Here is an 11103-nt window from a genome sequence, read left to right as displayed (position 1 = left end):
CCCAAAGTCAGAGGCAAAGCTTCCACCGCTAGGGGCCACTGTTGGATAGGAAGAGTTCCTTGCTGACACTTGCTGGGGGGCAGAGGGCTGAGTTCTAAGGCAGGGGGAGGGGCAGGGCCCCTTGCAGAAGGGGCTGTGGGGGAAGGGACCCCTGGGCCAGATCTGGGGCTGCTGGGAGAGCCCCCTCTCCATGCCATAGCTCACCTGGCCCAGGCCAAGGGTCTGGGTTGGGCCAGGCTGCCAGACCCGTCTGAAGACGGGGGTTTCCTCGCCAACCAAAGTCCCCGAGGCCTCCTCAAGCGGGGGCCTAGCTAGGGCCGGCCGGCGTTGCCCTGCAGGTCTCTCCCACGGCAATGGTCACAGACATGCTGTCTCCCATCGCCGTCACCTCCAGCTTCTGTCAGGGGAACCCCGGCCTTTCCCACCGGTGGCCTGCGGGCTCCGGCCTGGGCTCCCGGCCAGGCCTGCAGAGGCCTGTCTCCCGGAGAGGACAGGCCCAGAGTCTTCCCTCTCCCTTGTCAATGACCTCTCTTTCTCTGCGTTTCTTTTCTGGGACGAGAGGGGCCCCAGAGCACCCCGACGACTCTGAGCAAGGAGCCTGCCCTTTCTCCTCTCGCCCTCCTTTTTGGGACCGTACCAACCAACAAGTGTTTCTCTCGGCTCTGGGGCCGCGGGACGCAAAACGAAACTGCTTACCTATTGGGTGGTGACTCACTTGCGTGGAAATCATTTCTGCTCACTTGAGGCAGGCGCTGCGGTCAAGTGGGCTCACAGGTCCAGGTGTTCCATGGACCGGGTATATTCTAAGCGGCCATCGTGACCGTCCAAAGCGGACGTATGGGTTGTCTGGGCATTGACTCGAGTCGTACCCATCCGTTTGTGGGGGAAAAAAAGGGAGAACCCATCATCTTCAGCACATTTCCCTCTGCCACAGCACGCCACGCAACCAGGTGATTTTCCTATTGATTGCCGTTCCAAGCTACCAGAGCGGGCAATGCCGCGGGGATACTGTCCAGATTTCCAAACCAAAGCCGATAGGCCTTCTCGCCGAGGCGCAGCTGCCTGGTCGATCGAGCCCCAGGCCCTGGTGCTCCTGAGGGCTGCGGGGACACCCAGGACTGCGCTGCTGATGGCAGGTGGCTCCGGGCCTCAGTGGCCTGCCAGTGGGCTCTACTTGGGAATCCGTGCTCTTGCACGGGGTGTGTGTGTGTGTGGGGGGAGTCGCTTGCAGGGGGGCCTCCCTACACATGCCTCTTCTTCTGTCACTTTGGCTGCGGCTGAGCCTGGCACTGGGTGCGTGCATGCTCAGGAGACAGGCTTCTGCATGTCTCTGGACAGGCCCCGTGCCGGTTGGGACCTGAGCCCCAGCGCAGGTGCACCACCTGCGCTCAGGTTCGTTGGACCGGCCCAGGTCAGCTGAGAGGGAGGAGAACGTGGTCCTCACCGCGGAGGGAAGCAAAAGTGCCGACACCTGCCAGCGGGAGAGCCGCATCCAACAGCCCTGTGGGATCTAAGCCCCCTCTCGCTCCGTCCGCTGCCTCCGCCTGACCCCCTCCTTTCGGGGCGCCCAGACGGCGCCCGGGGTGGGGGTGGGGGAGGGGGAGGGCCAAGCGCTAGGCCTCCCGCGCCGCCGTACCCCGCTCTCTGACGCCCGCAAAGCCGGGACAAATGCGCAGGCGCCCCGGCCCGCTGGGCCGGCCACGCCCAGCGCCGCCCTGGCCCGCAGGCGCCACTCACCCCGCCCCCGGCAGACTCGCCCCGACCCCTCCCCTCCTGGTTGCTCTGGAGACGGTGGCCACTGGCGGGAGGTGCCCAAGCCCGGGAGTGGGAAGACAGTTGTGATGGATTGGGGGGGGGGGAGGGGAGGCGTTTTCTGCACTCGGGAGTTGTCCCCAGTGGCAGTGCCGGGACAGATGCGGCCAATAGGCATCCTGCCCAAACCCACCCGATGCACTTCGGGGAGCGCGTCCACTGCCAGGAAAACCTCCAGCGCCGGGGGAAGCGGGGTTCCAAAATGTATACACCGAATGCCAGCAGGAGGCCACGGGGACGCGACGGAAGGGGTCGCCGACGTGGGCGGAGCCTGCTGGGTGGGGACTGGGCTAGGAGAGAAGCTCTGCTATGCTGTCCTGGACAGTTGTTCCCTCCTGTCTGTCTGGTGAAAAGCCAAGAGACAGAAGAAGCTCCAGGAACAAGAGAGCGGCTCCGGTGCCCAAAGTCAGAGGCAAAGCTTCCACCGCTAGGGGCCACTGTTGGATAGGAAGAGTTCCTTGCTGACACTTGCTGGGGGGCAGAGGGCTGAGTTCTAAGGCAGGGGGAGGGGCAGGGCCCCTTGCAGAAGGGGCTGTGGGGGAAGGGACCCCTGGGCCAGATCTGGGGCTGCTGGGAGAGCCCCCTCTCCATGCCATAGCTCACCTGGCCCAGGCCAAGGGTCTGGGTTGGGCCAGGCTGCCAGACCCGTCTGAAGACGGGGGTTTCCTCGCCAACCAAAGTCCCCGAGGCCTCCTCAAGCGGGGGCCTAGCTAGGGCCGGCCGGCGTTGCCCTGCAGGTCTCTCCCACGGCAATGGTCACAGACATGCTGTCTCCCATCGCCGTCACCTCCAGCTTCTGTCAGGGGAACCCCGGCCTTTCCCACCGGTGGCCTGCGGGCTCCGGCCTGGGCTCCCGGCCAGGCCTGCAGAGGCCTGTCTCCCGGAGAGGACAGGCCCAGAGTCTTCCCTCTCCCTTGTCAATGACCTCTCTTTCTCTGCGTTTCTTTTCTGGGACGAGAGGGGCCCCAGAGCACCCCGACGACTCTGAGCAAGGAGCCTGCCCTTTCTCCTCTCGCCCTCCTTTTTGGGACCGTACCAACCAACGAGTGTTTCTCTTGGCTCTGGGGCTGCGGGACGCAAAACGAAACTGCTTACCTATTGGGTGGTGACTCACTTGCGTGGAAATCATTTCTGCTCACTTGAGGCAGGCGCTGCGGTCAAGTGGGCTCACAGGTCCAGGTGTTCCATGGACCGGGTATATTCTAAGCGGCCATCGTGACCGTCCAAAGCGGACGTATGGGTTGTCTGGGCATTGACTCGAGTCGTACCCATCCGTTTGTGGGGGAAAAAAAGGGAGAACCCATCATCTTCAGCACATTTCCCTCTGCCACAGCACGCCACGCAACCAGGTGATTTTCCTATTGATTGCCGTTCCAAGCTACCAGAGCGGGCAATGCCGCGGGGATACTGTCCAGATTTCCAAACCAAAGCCGATAGGCCTTCTCGCCGAGGCGCAGCTGCCTGGTCGATCGAGCCCCAGGCCCTGGTGCTCCTGAGGGCTGCGGGGACACCCAGGACTGCGCTGCTGATGGCAGGTGGCTCCGGGCCTCAGTGGCCTGCCAGTGGGCTCTACTTGGGAATCCGTGCTCTTGCACGGGGTGTGTGTGTGTGTGGGGGGAGTCGCTTGCAGGGGGGCCTCCCTACACATGCCTCTTCTTCTGTCACTTTGGCTGCGGCTGAGCCTGGCACTGGGTGCGTGCATGCTCAGGAGACAGGCTTCTGCATGTCTCTGGACAGGCCCCGTGCCGGTTGGGACCTGAGCCCCAGCGCAGGTGCACCACCTGCGCTCAGGTTCGTTGGACCGGCCCAGGTCAGCTGAGAGGGAGGAGAACGTGGTCCTCACCGCGGAGGGAAGCAAAAGTGCCGACACCTGCCAGCGGGAGAGCCGCATCCAACAGCCCTGTGGGATCTAAGCCCCCTCTCGCTCCGTCCGCTGCCTCCGCCTGACCCCCTCCTTTCGGGGCGCCCAGACGGCGCCCGGGGTGGGGGTGGGGGAGGGGGAGGGCCAAGCGCTAGGCCTCCCGCGCCGCCGTACCCCGCTCTCTGACGCCCGCAAAGCCGGGACAAATGCGCAGGCGCCCCGGCCCGCTGGGCCGGCCACGCCCAGCGCCGCCCTGGCCCGCAGGCGCCACTCACCCCGCCCCAGCAGACTCGCCCCGACCCCTCCCCTCCTGGTTGCTCTGGAGACGGTGGCCACTGGCGGGAGGTGCCCAAGCCCGGGAGTGGGAAGACAGTTGTGATGGATTGGGGGGGGGGGAGGGGAGGCGTTTTCTGCACTCGGGAGTTGTCCCCAGTGGCAGTGCCGGGACAGATGCGGCCAATAGGCATCCTGCCCAAACCCACCCGATGCACTTCGGGGAGCGCGTCCACTGCCAGGAAAACCTCCAGCGCCGGGGGAAGCGGGGTTCCAAAATGTATACACCGAATGCCAGCAGGAGGCCACGGGGACGCGACGGAAGGGGTCGCCGACGTGGGCGGAGCCTGCTGGGTGGGGACTGGGCTAGGAGAGAAGCTCTGCTATGCTGTCCTGGACAGTTGTTCCCTCCTGTCTGTCTGGTGAAAAGCCAAGAGACAGAAGAAGCTCCAGGAACAAGAGAGCGGCTCCGGTGCCCAAAGTCAGAGGCAAAGCTTCCACCGCTAGGGGCCACTGTTGGATAGGAAGAGTTCCTTCCTGACACTTGCTGGGGGGCAGAGGGCTGAGTTCTAAGGCAGGGGGAGGGGCAGGGCCCCTTGCAGAAGGGGCTGTGGGGGAAGGGACCCCTGGGCCAGATCTGGGGCTGCTGGGAGAGCCCCCTCTCCATGCCATAGCTCACCTGGCCCAGGCCAAGGGTCTGGGTTGGGCCAGGCTGCCAGACCCGTCTGAAGACGGGGGTTTCCTCGCCAACCAAAGTCCCCGAGGCCTCCTCAAGCGGGGGCCTAGCTAGGGCCGGCCGGCGTTGCCCTGCAGGTCTCTCCCACGGCAATGGTCACAGACATGCTGTCTCCCATCGCCGTCACCTCCAGCTTCTGTCAGGGGAACCCCGGCCTTTCCCACCGGTGGCCTGCGGGCTCCGGCCTGGGCTCCCGGCCAGGCCTGCAGAGGCCTGTCTCCCGGAGAGGACAGGCCCAGAGTCTTCCCTCTCCCTTGTCAATGACCTCTCTTTCTCTGCGTTTCTTTTCTGGGACGAGAGGGGCCCCAGAGCACCCCGACGACTCTGAGCAAGGAGCCTGCCCTTTCTCCTCTCGCCCTCCTTTTTGGGACCGTACCAACCAACGAGTGTTTCTCTTGGCTCTGGGGCTGCGGGACGCAAAACGAAACTGCTTACCTATTGGGTGGTGACTCACTTGCGTGGAAATCATTTCTGCTCACTTGAGGCAGGCGCTGCGGTCAAGTGGGCTCACAGGTCCAGGTGTTCCATGGACCGGGTATATTCTAAGCGGCCATCGTGACCGTCCAAAGCGGACGTATGGGTTGTCTGGGCATTGACTCGAGTCGTACCCATCCGTTTGTGGGGGAAAAAAAGGGAGAACCCATCATCTTCAGCACATTTCCCTCTGCCACAGCACGCCACGCAACCAGGTGATTTTCCTATTGATTGCCGTTCCAAGCTACCAGAGCGGGCAATGCCGCGGGGATACTGTCCAGATTTCCAAACCAAAGCCGATAGGCCTTCTCGCCGAGGCGCAGCTGCCTGGTCGATCGAGCCCCAGGCCCTGGTGCTCCTGAGGGCTGCGGGGACACCCAGGACTGCGCTGCTGATGGCAGGTGGCTCCGGGCCTCAGTGGCCTGCCAGTGGGCTCTACTTGGGAATCCGTGCTCTTGCACGGGGTGTGTGTGTGTGGGGGGGGAGTCGCTTGCAGGGGGGCCTCCCTACACATGCCTCTTCTTCTGTCACTTTGGCTGCGGCTGAGCCTGGCACTGGGTGCGTGCATGCTCAGGAGACAGGCTTCTGCATGTCTCTGGACAGGCCCCGTGCCGGTTGGGACCTGAGCCCCAGCGCAGGTGCACCACCTGCGCTCAGGTTCGTTGGACCGGCCCAGGTCAGCTGAGAGGGAGGAGAACGTGGTCCTCACCGCGGAGGGAAGCAAAAGTGCCGACACCTGCCAGCGGGAGAGCCGCATCCAACAGCCCTGTGGGATCTAAGCCCCCTCTCGCTCCGTCCGCTGCCTCCGCCTGACCCCCTCCTTTCGGGGCGCCCAGACGGCGCCCGGGGTGGGGGTGGGGGAGGGGGAGGGCCAAGCGCTAGGCCTCCCGCGCCGCCGTACCCCGCTCTCTGACGCCCGCAAAGCCGGGACAAATGCGCAGGCGCCCCGGCCCGCTGGGCCGGCCACGCCCAGCGCCGCCCTGGCCCGCAGGCGCCACTCACCCCGCCCCAGCAGACTCGCCCCGACCCCTCCCCTCCTGGTTGCTCTGGAGACGGTGGCCACTGGCGGGAGGTGCCCAAGCCCGGGAGTGGGAAGACAGTTGTGATGGATTGGGGGGGGGAGGGGAGGCGTTTTCTGCACTCGGGAGTTGTCCCCAGTGGCAGTGCCGGGACAGATGCGGCCAATAGGCATCCTGCCCAAACCCACCCGATGCACTTCGGGGAGCGCGTCCACTGCCAGGAAAACCTCCAGCGCCGGGGGAAGCGGGGTTCCAAAATGTATACACCGAATGCCAGCAGGAGGCCACGGGGACGCGACGGAAGGGGTCGCCGACGTGGGCGGAGCCTGCTGGGTGGGGACTGGGCTAGGAGAGAAGCTCTGCTATGCTGTCCTGGACAGTTGTTCCCTCCTGTCTGTCTGGTGAAAAGCCAAGAGACAGAAGAAGCTCCAGGAACAAGAGAGCGGCTCCGGTGCCCAAAGTCAGAGGCAAAGCTTCCACCGCTAGGGGCCACTGTTGGATAGGAAGAGTTCCTTCCTGACACTTGCTGGGGGGCAGAGGGCTGAGTTCTAAGGCAGGGGGAGGGGCAGGGCCCCTTGCAGAAGGGGCTGTGGGGGAAGGGACCCCTGGGCCAGATCTGGGGCTGCTGGGAGAGCCCCCTCTCCATGCCATAGCTCACCTGGCCCAGGCCAAGGGTCTGGGTTGGGCCAGGCTGCCAGACCCGTCTGAAGACGGGGGTTTCCTCGCCAACCAAAGTCCCCGAGGCCTCCTCAAGCGGGGGCCTAGCTAGGGCCGGCCGGCGTTGCCCTGCAGGTCTCTCCCACGGCAATGGTCACAGACATGCTGTCTCCCATCGCCGTCACCTCCAGCTTCTGTCAGGGGAACCCCGGCCTTTCCCACCGGTGGCCTGCGGGCTCCGGCCTGGGCTCCCGGCCAGGCCTGCAGAGGCCTGTCTCCCGGAGAGGACAGGCCCAGAGTCTTCCCTCTCCCTTGTCAATGACCTCTCTTTCTCTGCGTTTCTTTTCTGGGACGAGAGGGGCCCCAGAGCACCCCGACGACTCTGAGCAAGGAGCCTGCCCTTTCTCCTCTCGCCCTCCTTTTTGGGACCGTACCAACCAACGAGTGTTTCTCTTGGCTCTGGGGCTGCGGGACGCAAAACGAAACTGCTTACCTATTGGGTGGTGACTCACTTGCGTGGAAATCATTTCTGCTCACTTGAGGCAGGCGCTGCGGTCAAGTGGGCTCACAGGTCCAGGTGTTCCATGGACCGGGTATATTCTAAGCGGCCATCGTGACCGTCCAAAGCGGACGTATGGGTTGTCTGGGCATTGACTCGAGTCGTACCCATCCGTTTGTGGGGGAAAAAAAGGGAGAACCCATCATCTTCAGCACATTTCCCTCTGCCACAGCACGCCACGCAACCAGGTGATTTTCCTATTGATTGCCGTTCCAAGCTACCAGAGCGGGCAATGCCGCGGGGATACTGTCCAGATTTCCAAACCAAAGCCGATAGGCCTTCTCGCCGAGGCGCAGCTGCCTGGTCGATCGAGCCCCAGGCCCTGGTGCTCCTGAGGGCTGCGGGGACACCCAGGACTGCGCTGCTGATGGCAGGTGGCTCCGGGCCTCAGTGGCCTGCCAGTGGGCTCTACTTGGGAATCCGTGCTCTTGCACGGGGTGTGTGTGTGTGTGGGGGGAGTCGCTTGCAGGGGGGCCTCCCTACACATGCCTCTTCTTCTGTCACTTTGGCTGCGGCTGAGCCTGGCACTGGGTGCGTGCATGCTCAGGAGACAGGCTTCTGCATGTCTCTGGACAGGCCCCGTGCCGGTTGGGACCTGAGCCCCAGCGCAGGTGCACCACCTGCGCTCAGGTTCGTTGGACCGGCCCAGGTCAGCTGAGAGGGAGGAGAACGTGGTCCTCACCGCGGAGGGAAGCAAAAGTGCCGACACCTGCCAGCGGGAGAGCCGCATCCAACAGCCCTGTGGGATCTAAGCCCCCTCTCGCTCCGTCCGCTGCCTCCGCCTGACCCCCTCCTTTCGGGGCGCCCAGACGGCGCCCGGGGTGGGGGTGGGGGAGGGGGAGGGCCAAGCGCTAGGCCTCCCGCGCCGCCGTACCCCGCTCTCTGACGCCCGCAAAGCCGGGACAAATGCGCAGGCGCCCCGGCCCGCTGGGCCTGCCACGCCCAGCGCCGCCCTGGCCCGCAGGCGCCACTCACCCCGCCCCCGGCAGACTCGCCCCGACCCCTCCCCTCCTGGTTGCTCTGGAGACGGTGGCCACTGGCGGGAGGTGCCCAAGCCCGGGAGTGGGAAGACAGTTGTGATGGATTGGGGGGGGGGGAGGGGAGGCGTTTTCTGCACTCGGGAGTTGTCCCCAGTGGCAGTGCCGGGACAGATGCGGCCAATAGGCATCCTGCCCAAACCCACCCGATGCACTTCGGGGAGCGCGTCCACTGCCAGGAAAACCTCCAGCGCCGGGGGAAGCGGGGTTCCAAAATGTATACACCGAATGCCAGCAGGAGGCCACGGGGACGCGACGGAAGGGGTCGCCGACGTGGGCGGAGCCTGCTGGGTGGGGACTGGGCTAGGAGAGAAGCTCTGCTATGCTGTCCTGGACAGTTGTTCCCTCCTGTCTGTCTGGTGAAAAGCCAAGAGACAGAAGAAGCTCCAGGAACAAGAGAGCGGCTCCGGTGCCCAAAGTCAGAGGCAAAGCTTCCACCGCTAGGGGCCACTGTTGGATAGGAAGAGTTCCTTGCTGACACTTGCTGGGGGGCAGAGGGCTGAGTTCTAAGGCAGGGGGAGGGGCAGGGCCCCTTGCAGAAGGGGCTGTGGGGGAAGGGACCCCTGGGCCAGATCTGGGGCTGCTGGGAGAGCCCCCTCTCCATGCCATAGCTCACCTGGCCCAGGCCAAGGGTCTGGGTTGGGCCAGGCTGCCAGACCCGTCTGAAGACGGGGGTTTCCTCGCCAACCAAAGTCCCCGAGGCCTCCTCAAGCGGGGGCCTAGCTAGGGCCGGCCGGCGTTGCCCTGCAGGTCTCTCCCACGGCAATGGTCACAGACATGCTGTCTCCCATCGCCGTCACCTCCAGCTTCTGTCAGGGGAACCCCGGCCTTTCCCACCGGTGGCCTGCGGGCTCCGGCCTGGGCTCCCGGCCAGGCCTGCAGAGGCCTGTCTCCCGGAGAGGACAGGCCCAGAGTCTTCCCTCTCCCTTGTCAATGACCTCTCTTTCTCTGCGTTTCTTTTCTGGGACGAGAGGGGCCCCAGAGCACCCCGACGACTCTGAGCAAGGAGCCTGCCCTTTCTCCTCTCGCCCTCCTTTTTGGGACCGTACCAACCAACGAGTGTTTCTCTTGGCTCTGGGGCTGCGGGACGCAAAACGAAACTGCTTACCTATTGGGTGGTGACTCACTTGCGTGGAAATCATTTCTGCTCACTTGAGGCAGGCGCTGCGGTCAAGTGGGCTCACAGGTCCAGGTGTTCCATGGACCGGGTATATTCTAAGCGGCCATCGTGACCGTCCAAAGCGGACGTATGCGTTGTCTGGGCATTGACTCGAGTCGTACCCATCCGTTTGTGGGGGAAAAAAAGGGAGAACCCATCATCTTCAGCACATTTCCCTCTGCCACAGCACGCCACGCAACCAGGTGATTTTCCTATTGATTGCCGTTCCAAGCTACCAGAGCGGGCAATGCCGCGGGGATACTGTCCAGATTTCCAAACCAAAGCCGATAGGCCTTCTCGCCGAGGCGCAGCTGCCTGGTCGATCGAGCCCCAGGCCCTGGTGCTCCTGAGGGCTGCGGGGACACCCAGGACTGCGCTGCTGATGGCAGGTGGCTCCGGGCCTCAGTGGCCTGCCAGTGGGCTCTACTTGGGAATCCGTGCTCTTGCACGGGGTGTGTGTGTGTGTGGGGGGAGTCGCTTGCAGGGGGGCCTCCCTACACATGCCTCTTCTTCTGTCACTTTGGCTGCGGCTGAGCCTGGCACTGGGTGCGTGCATGCTCAGGAGACAGGCTTCTGCATGTCTCTGGACAGGCCCCGTGCTGGTTGGGACCTGAGCCCCAGCGCAGGTGCACCACCTGCGCTCAGGTTCGTTGGACCGGCCCAGGTCAGCTGAGAGGGAGGAGAACGTGGTCCTCACCGCGGAGGGAAGCAAAAGTGCCGACACCTGCCAGCGGGAGAGCCGCATCCAACAGCCCTGTGGGATCTAAGCCCCCTCTCGCTCCGTCCGCTGCCTCCGCCTGACCCCCTCCTTTCGGGGCGCCCAGACGGCGCCCGGGGTGGGGGTGGGGGAGGGGGAGGGCCAAGCGCTAGGCCTCCCGCGCCGCCGTACCCCGCTCTCTGACGCCCGCAAAGCCGGGACAAATGCGCAGGCGCCCCGGCCCGCTGGGCCGGCAACGCCCAGCACCGCCCTGGCGCGCAGGCGCCACTCACCCCGCCCCCGGCAGACTCGCCCCGACCCCGCCCCTCCTGGTTGCTCTGGAGACGGTGGCCACTGGCGGGAGGTGCCCAAGCCCGGGAGTGGGAAGACAGTTGTGATGGATTGGGGGGGTAGGGGAGGCGTTTTCTGCACTCGGGAGTTGTCCCCAGTGGCAGTGCCGGGACAGATGCGGCCAATAGGCATCCTGCCCAAACCCACCCGATGCACTTCGGGGAGCGCGTCCACTGCCAGGAAAACCTCCAGCGCCGGGGGAAGCGGGGTTCCAAAATGTATACACCGAATGCCAGCAGGAGGCCATGGGGACGCGACGGAAGGGGTCGCCGACGTGGGCGGAGCCTGCTGGGTGGGGACTGGGCTAGGAGAGAAGCTCTGCTATGCTGTCCTGGACAGTTGTTCCTTCCTGTCTGTCTGGTGAAAAGCCAAGAGACAGAAGAAGCTCCAGGAACAAGAGAGCGGCTCCGGTGCCCAAAGTCAGAGGCAAAGGTTCCACCGCTAGGGGCCACTGTTGGATAGGAAGAG

Source organism: Dasypus novemcinctus (genome assembly GCF_030445035.2).
Source record: "Dasypus novemcinctus isolate mDasNov1 chromosome 8 unlocalized genomic scaffold, mDasNov1.1.hap2 SUPER_8_unloc_2, whole genome shotgun sequence".
In the NCBI taxonomy this organism is placed as follows: domain Eukaryota; kingdom Metazoa; phylum Chordata; class Mammalia; order Cingulata; family Dasypodidae; genus Dasypus; species Dasypus novemcinctus.
This window is presented reverse-complemented; position numbering follows the sequence as displayed.